The following is a 13,488-nucleotide window of genomic DNA, read 5'->3' as shown; positions in this document are numbered from 1 at the left end:
TCATATCAAATGTTATCTCATTTCTTGGTTTACCCTCTGCAAAGCCCCTATTCTATTCCCCCTTACCCTCCTCCTATGAGGGTCCTCCCCCTCCTACTCATCATCTCCTGCCTCACTGCCCTAGCATTCCTCTACACAACAGAAACTGGGGAAATTCGTAAAATCATCAAATCCTACTAAGAAAACCTATACTCCACAAAACTGGAAAATCTGGATGAAATTTCTAGACTTTTAGACAAATATCAGGTACCAAAGCTAAACAGTCCTATAACCTGTAAAAAATTGAAGCAGTTATTAAATATTCCCAACCACACAAAAGCCCAGCACCAGACTGATATCTGAAGTTGTTTTACCAGCTTGCAATCCCATCAACAATGGAGGAATGTTCTTTTTTCTCCACATCCTCGCCAACATCTATTATCACCTGCATTTTTTGTTCTTAACCGTTCTGACTGGTATGAAGTGGAATCTCAGGGTGTTTTTGATTTACATTTCTCAATGACTAAGGATATTGAACATTTCTTTAGGTTCATCTCAGCCATTCGCTAATCCTCAGTTGAGCATTCTTTGTTTAATTCTGTACCCCGTTTTTAATAGGATTATTTGGTTCTTTGAAGTCTAACTTCTTGAGTTCTTTGTACATTTCAGATATTAGCTAATATGTAGGGTTGGTAAATAACTATTTCCAATCTCTGAGTTTTGTCCTATTGACAGCAGATGGGAATACTCACCCATCTCAAAGTTTTTTTTTTTTTTTTTTTTTTTATTAACTTGAGTATTTCTTATATACATTTCGAGTGTTATTCCCTTTCCCGGTATCCGGGCAAACATCCCCCTCCCCCCTCCCCTTCCTTATGGGTGTTCCCCTCCCCACCCTCCCCCCATTGCCGCCCTCCCCCCACCAGTCTAGTTCACTGGGGGTTCAGTCTTAGCAGGACCCAGGGCTTCCCCTTCCACTGGTGCTCTTACTAGGATATTCATTGCTACCTATGAAGTCAGAGTCCAGGGTCAGTCCATGTATAGTCTTTAGGTAGTGGCTTAGTCCCTGGAAGCTCTGGTTGCTTAGCATTGTTGTACATATGGGGTCTCGAGCCCCTTCAAGATCTTCCAGTTCTTTCTCTGATTCCTTCAACGGGGGTCCTATTCTCAGTTCAGTGGTTTGCTGCTGGCATTGGCCTCTGTATTTGCTGTATTCTGGCTGTGTCTCTCAGGAGCGAACTACATCCGGCTCCTGTCGGTCTGCACTTCTTTGCTTCATCCATCTTGTCTAATTGGGTGGCTGTATATGTATGGGCCACATGTGGGGCAGGCTCTGAATGGGTGTTCCTTCAGTCTCTGTTTTAATCTTTGCCTCTCTCTTCCCTGCCAAGGGTATTCTTGTTCCCCTTTTAAAGAAGGAGTGAAGCATTCACATTTTGATCATCCGTCTTGAGTTTCATTTGTTCTAGGCATCTAGGGTAATTCAAGCATTTGGGCTAATAGCCACTTATCAATGAGTGCATACCATGTATGTCTTTCTGTGATTGGGTTAGCTCACTCAGGATGATGTTTTCCAGTTCCAACCATTCCAACCATCTCAAAGTTTTTAACCCAGAAATGTTCCTGTCCAAAGAAAGAACGGGAGGAGGGGTGAATGTAACAGATACTGAAGGAAGGGCCAAGAAGGGACTGCCCCACCTGGGGTATCCTTTATTTCTGCAGACACCAAATCCAACACTGTTGCCATGGTCAAGAGGTGCTTGCTGACAGGAACCTAGTATGGCAGGTCGTGAGGAAGTCCGGCAAACAACTGAACAATGCTGATGTGGTTGCTTGGAGCCAACCATCAGACTGAGCTGAAGATCTGGAGGGGCAGGTAGGATTGCAACCCCACTGGAAGAACAGCATATGCTGGTCTGATCACCCAGTTCTCCAGCATCTAGGCCACCAATCAAGGAGTTTACCAAGAGGGATCCATGGCTCCAGATATATATGTATCAGAGGATAATATTGCCTGACAAGAAAGGGAGGGGAGGCCCTTGGTTCTGAGAGGCTTGATACCCCAGGTTAGAAGAATGCTGGAGCCATGATGCTGGAGAGTGTGGGTCAGTGTGAAAGCACTCTCATACAAGCAAAGTGTAGTGGGAAGGGCCAATAGGAGATGGGAGGGGCTGATGGAGGATTAACTGGGAAGTGGGATATTATTTGAAATGTTAATGAATGGAATGATTAATAAGATGATCTAAAACTACATTTTAAACGGAACAAATGAAGATTTGCAGCTTTCAAAGGGAAACTGTGATATTTATGAAAATTATAAATATACTTTGTACTTCATTTATAAAATTCCATATGGAGAGTTCCATTATTTCAAGCAGTTAATAGTTTTTACCTTCTGATTTCTTTTCTAGTATGGCAAATAGGCAACTGTTTTGCATCAGCCTGTTGCTTCTGAGTCATGGGAGCCTGTATCTTCTGAGACTCTTTTGCATTCTTAAGAATGTCCAGTTTTATAGCAATGGGCTTTTTAATACTTGCTTTATGTCTCTAAAACCATTAGAACATCAATGCTTCTTTAAATTGGTTTTTGCACAAAATGTAATATGCTTGATGAATTAAAGTAAGAAGTTGGAAACGTAACAGCATATTGGATTATGTCTTAATTTTTTTCTTCCCCAATGTTTTATATTGAAGGGGACTGATTTGTGGACGTATATTCTAAAGCAATTTCACCTTTGCTTCTTAAGAAAAAAAACCCTACATTTTGTCCTAGAAAGCTATTGACATTTCATCAGAGGAAACAGATTCAGATTTGCTGCCCAGTAAAATCTTTCTTAGCTCTACTTTCCTATCTTTCACCAAAGACAATGCAATTGACCTTGGGTCGGAGGATAAAAAGCTGCCATTATGAAGTGACAGAATAAATGGTCATCTTCCTCTGCGAAGACTTTCAGCATTCCAGAGATGCTTGAGTCATACTTTCATATATAAGAAGAACAAATCCAATAACCACAAAGACCCAAATTATAAAATTACTTCATCTCTGTTGATTTAAATTGGTAGACTTATCAGAAACAAAAACCTAACATCAAAAAAATGAAAAAAATAAAAGCCAAAAGAAAAACAAAACAAAACAAAACAAAAACCAGAGATCACAAATATGAAAAAAAGAACTTTCAAGTATCTTACCCTCAAACAACATCTTAGGTCAATCTCATACCACCAAACTGTTTATTTTGCACCCTGCCTAATTTAAGAATAGGATATTAGATCTATTTAAATTACTTACACTTCAAAATAGGAATTTAAAATTGCACCCATTAATATTCTCTTTCAAGTAATTATAAGAAGTAAACATTTGAACACCAGGAGCCACTTAATTCCTTCACAGAAGTAGAAACCTTAGTTTGATATGACCATAGATTTCTATACTAAGCAATCAGGATTATTCTGATATTTTGAATACTAGTGTAATTTCTTGTGGTGTCAGAAACTGAATTCAGGTTCTACCCCAGATCAAACAACTCTACTTCTTACATCTCTAGCCATTGTTCTCATATATTTTATATCCTAATCTTGCTAACACAATTAAATAAAGATGTCCAAAATAAAATAGGTACACGTGGAAAGAAAATGCTAAATATCAGGATATGTTGACATGTTTTCCATATATTCTTTATAGATATTGGCTTTAGCTTGATTTCAGGACATGATTTTGCAGATCAAAAATACAGCAGAGGTGAACCCTAGTTCTTCTGTGTACTTAGACACAGTATGCTACTTACATAAACCTGTGTTTCTCCTGATTTACAGGGTTAACTTATTTCTCCCAAGAAACCTCCCAGTTTTAATTATACTCACTATTTATTTAATTCTCCATAGGTACAATAATTTACATCAGCAGTTTATATACTCTATTAGTCTGAAAATGTATATAACCTAAGTATGCATCATGTGAAATCAGTATTGTTAACTAATATAGTAACTTCAGGATAAATCAAGAATTTTACTGATCTAATAACCTATTCTTAAATGAGGCAGGGTGCAAAATAAACAGTTTGGTGGGTATGAGATTGACCTATGATGTTGCTTGAGGGTAAGATACTTGAAAGTCATTTTTTTTTCATGTTTGTGATCTCTGGTTTTTGTTTTGTTTTGTTTCTCTTTTGGTTTTTATTTTTTTCATTTTTTTGATGTTAGGGTAGTGAGCAGTTTGCCATGGCAATGCTCTAAAATTATACGACTATTTTTGGTGCAAGTAATAGGCATGCTTTTATAGCAGGCAGCAAGTGACTTCCCAAAATATTTACATAATAATGTAGGAATCCATGAACTAACTAACTTTACATTAAAAATCTTTTAGATGGTAATAATTTTATAGATGGTAATAATTTAAAATGTTAATTTTAAAGTGGAGAGATATTGTCCTCATCCAGGTGGGACCAATGGAGTTGAAGGGCTATTATGTACGCTACCATACAGCAGCAGGCACAGAGACATCCATTTAAAAAAGACAGAGGACTTTTGGGAGATTTGAATATTTCCCATGAAAGCATAAAGGGCTGTTGAACCAGGAGCCTGAGCAGACTCAATAATTTTGAATGGAACAAAATGGGTTTAACATCTCTCCAACTCTCTCTAGTGCTGCCCATGGGATTTTCTTCCTCTCTTCTTATCCTTTAGTTTTCTTTAACAAACATGGATAACCCCCTTAGTCTAATCAATGCTTTGCATACATCTATACGTGTGTTTGATCATCTACTGAGGCATATGCCTGTGGTCAATTCACCAAAGGAGAATATATTTTCCTCCCTCTGCATCCATCACTTGTCAATAGAACATAAATTATATAAATGTATGACTCTTTTATTTGGAAAATGTTATTCGTATAAATTAAATTGAAAAAATATGCCAACTGAGGAAGTCAGAAGAGTCCTCAGAATGAACCTGGAGAGTGTACAATTAGAAGAACTTGTTATTGCTTTTTTGCTTTGTTTTGATTTGGTTTTTGCCCTATGAAACACATTTGCAAGCCGTTTTTTCATTAGGCTTATTTTATAATTACTTATGAAGATGTATGATGTACTATATATGCACATTAGTGTAGATAGTGTCTAGGAGAAAGCCTGAAAATAAAGTTACAGGTGACATGATTATAAGCCTCCTGACATGGGTGTTGAGAAATGATTTTGATGCTTCTGGAACAGCATCATGCATCCTGAACTGCCTAGCCATTATTCCAGGCCTATTTTGGCTTTCTTCCTTCAACACAATTTGTACATTAAAATTGATTCAAGCCATATTAGCTGTCTCATTTTTATTAACTCTCAGTAGTTAACTGATATACATGTTTTAACAACTAATGTTATTTTACTCTACCTGGAAACAATGAAGAGAAATATTACTACTCAGTTGAATTTCACTCTGTGATTGCTGTTTCATAGTCCAGTATCTCATTATTTTAAGGTTCTCAATGAGCATAAAGAACAGTACATGAAAAATTAAAAAATAGAAATAGATATGCAAATTAATTATTACTCCTGTCAAATATACAATGTGAGTAAACTCTACTCCATTGTTGTCTATGCTCTTGGAGCTACAGTTTACCATAGTATTATCTTATACCTAATTTTAAAAATACATTTCTATAAACCTTCAAGTTATATATCAAATTCTATATCCTCTCCTTTACCCATAATATGTAAAAGCCCCCTGAAAGTGTTATCATGGCCAACCGTAGACCATTTGCCACCAGTTTCAGTCTATAGTAAATCAGCTTAGAATCTCAGATTTCCAATTTGGGTATCCATCTTAGAAATTTTAATACAGGAGTCACTGAATTGTTAAAAATGAAGAGAGTAGAAATGAATATTGTTGATATATACATTTCTAATCAGAAACACCTCTAAGACAGCTATTTCAAAATGTCTTACAGAAAGAATAGCTTACCCAGAATGTAAAGTTGGACATTTAGTGGTTATACTTGAGAAAATTATTAGTATGCATCCTGTATTAAAATTAGATAATAATCCAGAGAAGATTACCTAGTGTCCAAGTGAGGGTTACAACTGCTTTGATGAAAAACCATGACTGATAAAACTTGGAGGGAAAAGGGTTTATTTGGCTTATAATTCTACATCAGTGTTCATTGTGGAAGGAGGACAGGGCAGGAACTCAAAAATAGCAGGAATACAGAGGCAGGAGCTGATATAGAACCCAGGGAAGAGTTCTGCTTACTGGCTTGCTCCTGGGGACTTGCTCAGCCTGCATTCTTATAAATCTTAGAACCATCAACCTAGGGATAGCACCATTAATAATAGGTTGCACACTTTCTCGTCAATCCCAAATTAAGAAAATACCCTACAAGTTTGCCTAAAGCCTGATTATATGAAGATGTTTCCTCAATTGAGGATCAATCCTCTCTAATGATTTTAGTTTGTGTCAAGTTGATATAAAAGTATCTAATGCACCTAGTTAGGACTTGTAATCTAAAGAAGATAATTTCTTGGCCATAGGAGGGTTGGCAGCTTGAGGTTATGAAAAAGGGCCAGCATGGAGCCTGTGACTTAGCATCTGGTGAAGAAATAAAGCATTAGGTATTGAATGGACCAATCATTTTCACTGATGGTGTAATGAACAACTGTCCGAAATGCGGACAATGAGATAAAACTCAGTCTTGACCATAACTTATTAATGTAGAATTTTAAAAACCAAAGATACAACAAAACATGTAACATATATTCATGGTAAAAAATGAAAAGCAAGAACAAAAAGCATACATTGAAGTAAATGAGCCATGAGTTTCGTTTCTCTGGTTGTTGCTATTGTTGAAATAAAAGAGTTCCTAGCTTAGTGTTGCTGCCCAGTTGGTAATGAGAGGAAAACATCATTTCTAGTGTGAAGACAGAGCTGGAAAGACAGAGCATAACCACTGGTTAAAACCATAATATTTCAAGAATTCTAATTATTCCAAGAATTCTAAGAATTGTCAGTGTGAATGAAAATTTATGTACAATTGAAAGTGTGCGTGTAGAGCAATTGAAAAATATTTTATATTTATCTTTGATTTTTCAATTAAGAGTACTTTTAAAAGTGATGTAGGGATCCAAAGGCAGGCAACAGAGTCAGGGAAAGCCTTTGCTCCAATCGTTAGGAAATCCACATGAAGAACAAGCTGTGCATTTTCTACATATGTGTAGGGGGCCTAGGCCCAGACCATTCATGTTCTCTGAATGGTGGTTCAGTCTCTATGAGCCCCAAAGAACCAGGTCAGTGTACTTTATGCGTTCTTGTGATGGCCTTGATGCCCCAAGCTCTGTCATTCCTCCTCTTTCCCAGGATTCCCAGAGCTCTTCCTTTTCTTTGTCTCTGGGTCTCTGCATTTGTTGCCATCAGCTGCTAGATGAAGTGTGGAGAGCTCTTGGTGCCACTCCAAGAATATTGGCCAGAATATTTACATTTGGCTATGACAAGGAAATAGGCTCAAGATAAATACAGATGAGAAATGTGTTCCTTGCTATCTGGATCATCTTGATAAATTCGTAGATACAGTGACCAGAGGACTTTCTTTATTGCGTTATTTGTTCCTTGACTATTATGTTTATGTTTTGTTTGCTTCTTGATCTAGAACTGACCTGTTCTTTGCATTGTACGTAGAATGGTATAAAAGCAGACTGGGAAAGAGTAAACTTGCTATAGCACTTACTGGAGCATATTATAGTGTTGTCTAATTGTCTTTTCTGTCTTTAATCCTCATTCACTCCCCTGTGACCCTGTTGACTGACTTGGTCAGTGAAACCTCTCCAAAGACTATTATGCTAGACTCCTTTCTGCAAACATAGAAGAATATTATTAATAATGTCAGGGCTTGGCTCTCTCAGTGGGGGAAAATGAGCCTAGTCCAGCTGTATCTGGAGGTACCACGAGGAGGCCCTCCATTCTCTGAGGATAAGAGGATGGGGAAATGGGTGAGGAAATGTGAGGGTAGGACTGAGAGAAGTGGGAAAGTGGGAAGGGAACTGCAATCAGACTGTAAAGTGAATAACACACACACATATAAAGAGAGAGACACAGGGAGAAAACAATCAATAAATAAATTAAATTGATATAAGATTAGGAAAAGGGGAAAGCTTTTGCGGGTATGAAAAGAAAATCTGAAATAACTAATGAAGAACTCGGGAAAGAGATTGTAGTAGAGATCCAGCACAAAGCACATTATGAAGAGTTATGAGCCATTCCTGACAATTGAACAAATCTTTATCAATTAGCAGAGTTCCAGGTGGGGAGCAGGCAAAGGGTAGCTTTTTCCCAGAACATATTGTCAGTAAGCAAATCAAAACGGAAATGAGTGTTGGAGATGTTTGCTAAAGCATGTCTCTTCTGGCAAACGTACCTAGATAGGAACTTTTCTTTGTCTACAAGTGTTTGAAGAGAGATGATAAACCAACTGTAGCCTTCAACCTGCTCATTCTGATTCTATTCTTGTCCCTCTAACATCGATATCCAACCCAGTAGCTCAGACTCTTCTGTCAAAATTTAGGTCATATCCTCCTGTCCTTAATTCAAAGCCCTGCCTATACCACTTTATATAACATGGACACCAAAGATCTGTCTCTTTTTTTCTTTGCTCCAGTTCTCGCTTTCTGTTCACTTTAAATCTTCTGCATATGTTTCTGCATTGAAAAATATTTTGGACCATATCCCATGCGAGTAGGTAATCTGACAATTATTCCCTTTTCTAACCAAACAATTTCTTCCATTGTTCTGCACAAATGTCCAGTGGTGTCTACCCAGTAACCTGTGTTAACCTTACATCTATCCCTCTTCTAAATACCAGCATTTCATATCTCTAAACTTGTACTTCGCCCTTTCATGTGTTTCATAGGTACTTGCCTATTGGGATACTTTGTAGACACTCTTATTTTCTATAATATCAGTTCTAGAAAAATCAGGTCTTTATTCATTAATAATGCATCTCAAGTGAATAGACATTAGAATGTGAAAATACTTAGCACACACTACTGTATTTTTATTATTGGGTATTACATTTTCTGCCCTGTAGTAGTTTGGCCTCCTCGGAACTGTTTTGTTAGAAATCTATTGTTTTGATACCATGTCAAAAGTCTCCACCCAAATTATTATCCCATGATTAATATCCTTCTAGAAGACCATTGTTCTGACATAACAAATTTTTTTATTCAGTTTTTTTTTTACCAAGGCTGATGTATGCATAAATTATCACACTTCAGTTAAGTTTAGGAGGTTGATGTGATTTGCATTCTCCTAATATACATGATTCTTAGTGCTTAGAAGTGTTTTAATCTACCAAGATTTGTACAAATGATATTCTTAGCTATAATAATTTGTACAATATGATATACATTTAAGGAATATTGAAGGATTATACAAGATATTTGCCAAACACTTAGGTGCAAAGTACCGAATCTATTTACTCTCCTCTTTATTTTACACTAGTTAAGGTAATTCAAATGTTTAGTCATCTTTAGCAAACATGCAAATATTCTGCATATAAGCTCCTTTTCTTCTAACAGCCATTTGTCTATAAAAATTGAGATAGCCTCCTAGTATAATAATGTCTCCCAAAATACTGGATCAAGGTAGATATTCTTTGAACTCTAAACACATACATTCAATTTAGTACTAACATTTTTTAGTTATTAATTTTTTTATTTACTTACATTCCAAATATTACCCCCTTCCAAGAACCTCCTCCTCAGACTCTTCAACCCATCTACCTGTCCTTTGCTTCTGAGAGGGTGCTTCCCTCAACTAACCCCTCCAACATCCTTCTTCCCTGGGGCATCAAGTTTCTACAGGATTTGGTATATCCTCTCACACTTAGGCCATACAAACTAGTCCTCTGATATATATGTGCAGGGGCCCCCAGTCCAGCCCATGTGTGCATGTTGGTTGGTAGCTTAGCCTCTGGGAGCTTGAGGGATCTGGGTTAGTTGATGTTATTGTTCTTTCTATGGGGTTGCAATTCCCTGCAGCTCCATCAATCCTTCCCCTAAGGCTTCCATAGGGATCCTTAATTACTTAGGAAGACCAGCAAACTCAACTAACCTGGACCCCTGAGATCTCTGACACTAAGCCACCAGCCAGGCAGCATACACGAGCTGGGTAGAGGTTTCCTACACATATACAGCAGAGGACTGCCTGGCATGGACTCAGTGAGAGATGAGGTGACCTAACCCTTAAGAGACTTGAGACTCCAGCAAGTAGAGAGGCTGGGCGGAGGCTGTGGGGAACATCCTCTTGGAGATAAGGAGGGGGAGAAGGAAGGGGATGAGGAATTGTAAGAGGGCAGACCCTGGAGAGGGGTAAGGATTGGACTGTAAAAAAAGTTTTATTCTTTACCAAACATTACATTAAATTGAAAACTACAGCAAAAAGAACAATAACAATAACAACAACAACAAAAATAGCAATCAAAGCCATGTCATGGCATCGCAGGAAGTTATATTTACATTATTTCACTATTTACTTTTCTTTAAATTTTATGTATTCTTTACATATATGTCTGTGTGTGTTCATTACTGTGCCTGTGTATACATATATATATATATATGTGTGTATATATGTGTGTGTGTTCATTACTGTGTCTGTGTATACATATATATGTATATATGTGTGTGTGTGCGCACACCTGCGCATGTGCATATGTGTGTATGTGTTTATTTGTATACACATGTGTGTGTGTGCTGATACATGAGCATACCTATGTGCATTGTTTCATGTGCGTGTGCATGTGTGTTGGCACATGGGTATGTGTTGGTGAGTATGCCCATGTTTATGTGTTGGTATATGGGCATATGCGCATTTGTGTGTTGGTGAAAGTGTATGTGTTATTGGTGAATGTACACAAGTGTGTTGGTTGCTACATGGGCACATGTGTGTATTTGTGTTTCTGTGTGTGTTGGTGTACATGAATATGTGTGTGCTTGAAGTCTAAACAGTCGTTTCAAGTATCTTCAACTGAGCTCCATCTTATTTTTAAGATAATCTATCACTGAGACTAAAGCCACTCATTGACTTGGTTCAATAACAAGCAAGCTTCAATAATTTCCCTATCTTTGAACACATAGCAGTGGAATTACAGGTACTTGATTCTTTATATAGTTACTGGAGCTCTGACCACAGATCCCCATGCTTACACAAGAAGCATAGTACCAGTTGAGCTATTTTCTCAATTCAATATTCCTTGTCTTTAAAATTTTGTATTTGGTAAATTTGAGAAACATTAGGAAAGAATAAATTATTTCCCACAACCTAGCACTGACATTTCATATGAAGGCTTAAAGGATCTTTCCAAATTAACTTGTCAGGAAAACATACATCTTACTTCCTTACTCTAATTTTCTTTTCTTCCAAACTTACTATCACTTCTCCAATTTAACAGTTTGTATCTCAGGAAAGAACACCTCAAGCCACTTACTAACAAACATTGAGGCACAGAGAATGTTTATAAATTTTACTTCTCTAAATAATCATACATACATCTTATCTTTCAATAATATTGTATATGCTCCCTCATAATCACCACAGCATAATTTTCTCCTCTTTTCATCTATTGTCAGCGTCTTGGCCTTGACTGAAACCTGGCATCCCCTTTGTTACTTCCACATTTTACTCCCTGCAACAATTGATTTACTCTTTCCCATTTATTCCCGAACTTTAAAACTGTAACTTTCAGAAACAGGTAACTAATTATATTGCTCTGCTTCAAAAGCATGTTTAGAGTAAAGTGAGAGCTAACGTTGGAATGGTGGCTTACAGAGAGCGAGGAAAAGACAGGACGTTGGTGACAGACATAGCAAAGTGCAAGCATTTGTGCTTTTCTATCATGAGATATAAAGATGTTCTCTGTGTACCACATATTATTCCAGCTGTCTTGTCAATTCTAACAGTGACCCCAAGAATAAATATTTCTCTGTCATTACCTGATTTTTTTTCTCTTTGGAGGTTTGTTTAAGGGTAGTTTTTTATCCATAACAGTTAAGGTTAACAACTTAGTAGTAATATCCAAAGACCAGTTTGAATGATGAGCCTATCTTGGTGTCTTTTCAACTTGATATCATTTGGTTTCTTTGGGTAGATTGTTAGCTGACAAATGAAGAGACAGAAAGGAGGTTTCATCTGTGTTGGTTCATCTAGGAAGACCCACAATAATGCTGGCAGAGCATTCTAATGCTATGGGCATGGTATTCACTGGAAAAGGAACAAATAAAGAGGGTCGTGGATAAAATACAGGCAGGGAATAAAATAAGGAAAACACTGTTAAAAAGGAAAAGAAAAGGGGGCACCTCCAATTTCAAGTAGGGTCAAGGAAGCTGTTCAAACAAGCAGTGTTCAATCTTTGATGAGCTATAAATTAAAAAGGAAAGGAACACCAAAGAACTCATGAAAGGAAACGCCAAAAAGGAGACAGCAATTCAGGAAAAACATCAAATGGCTGAGTGGACAGCAGGCACACTCAGAGCAGTGTCACGACAACTAAGATGGACAGCTGGTGAATATAAATGGCAGGATGGACACGGGAAAATGGAGCTTTCTGAGAGCACAGGATATAACAACTATCAGTGAGCGACCATCTGTGGGCCCCACTGTAGAAGCTTAGCTACCATCAACCCCCATCTTAAAGGTCTAATTTTTGCCTCCGACTTCTACTCCAGAGTGGTGTAGCATTTTCTTTTTAATTCCCCTTTTTGTAGTAGTCACCGTAGTTACTTTTCTATAAATTTACAAGGAATTTATCTTTCTTATAAAACAGCCAGAATTGGAAGATATCCTACTTACGCTGCTTTCTCTTCCCAGAAACCCTAATCCTAACCTTTTTGTCTAGCGTTGTCATGCTTGTCTGCTTTAGTTACTGGTAATATTCTTTATTTGCAGAAAAAAATAAGAAAAATAAAATGATTTGAAATATCCCTTTAAAAACTCAGCACATCACTGTTTTATCATTAGGGCTAGAATAAACTTCAGACTCTGTCACTCTGCTCTGAAGGTCTCTCCACACTCTCTTCTTTGTTGTCCCACAAAGGATTATGGTCAGTTCCCTACGTGCATGCCCCTGTTCTTCCCCCAGGGATTTGGCACCTGACATTTTCTCAACCTGTAATTCTCCCGGTCCTCAGACATGACTTGAACAACACCCCGTTCATTAGATGATATGGAAAATAGCATCTCTTCAGGAAGAGGCTTTCCCTTACCAAGCTGCCTGAAGTTGCCCTTGACTCTTTCAGGCTCAGCATGCTTCACCGCGGTCCTCTGCGCCTTTAAAGTATTAATGCAGCGTGTCAAACACACTGCAGAGCTTTTTCCTCAAGGTGACTGTGCCTGAGAGACACCTTTCAAACGAACAGAGTTTCCATAAAAAGAAGCAAGCTTCTGGTGCTCTACACGTGCTTATCAAACAAGACTTAATTCCTAATAGACAGGTAACCAACGTTAGTAACAATAGTACATTTTATGCTAAAATTCATTAAT

Source organism: Rattus norvegicus, chromosome 2, assembly GCF_036323735.1.
Source record: "Rattus norvegicus strain BN/NHsdMcwi chromosome 2, GRCr8, whole genome shotgun sequence".
Taxonomy (NCBI): domain Eukaryota; kingdom Metazoa; phylum Chordata; class Mammalia; order Rodentia; family Muridae; genus Rattus; species Rattus norvegicus.
This window is presented reverse-complemented; position numbering follows the sequence as displayed.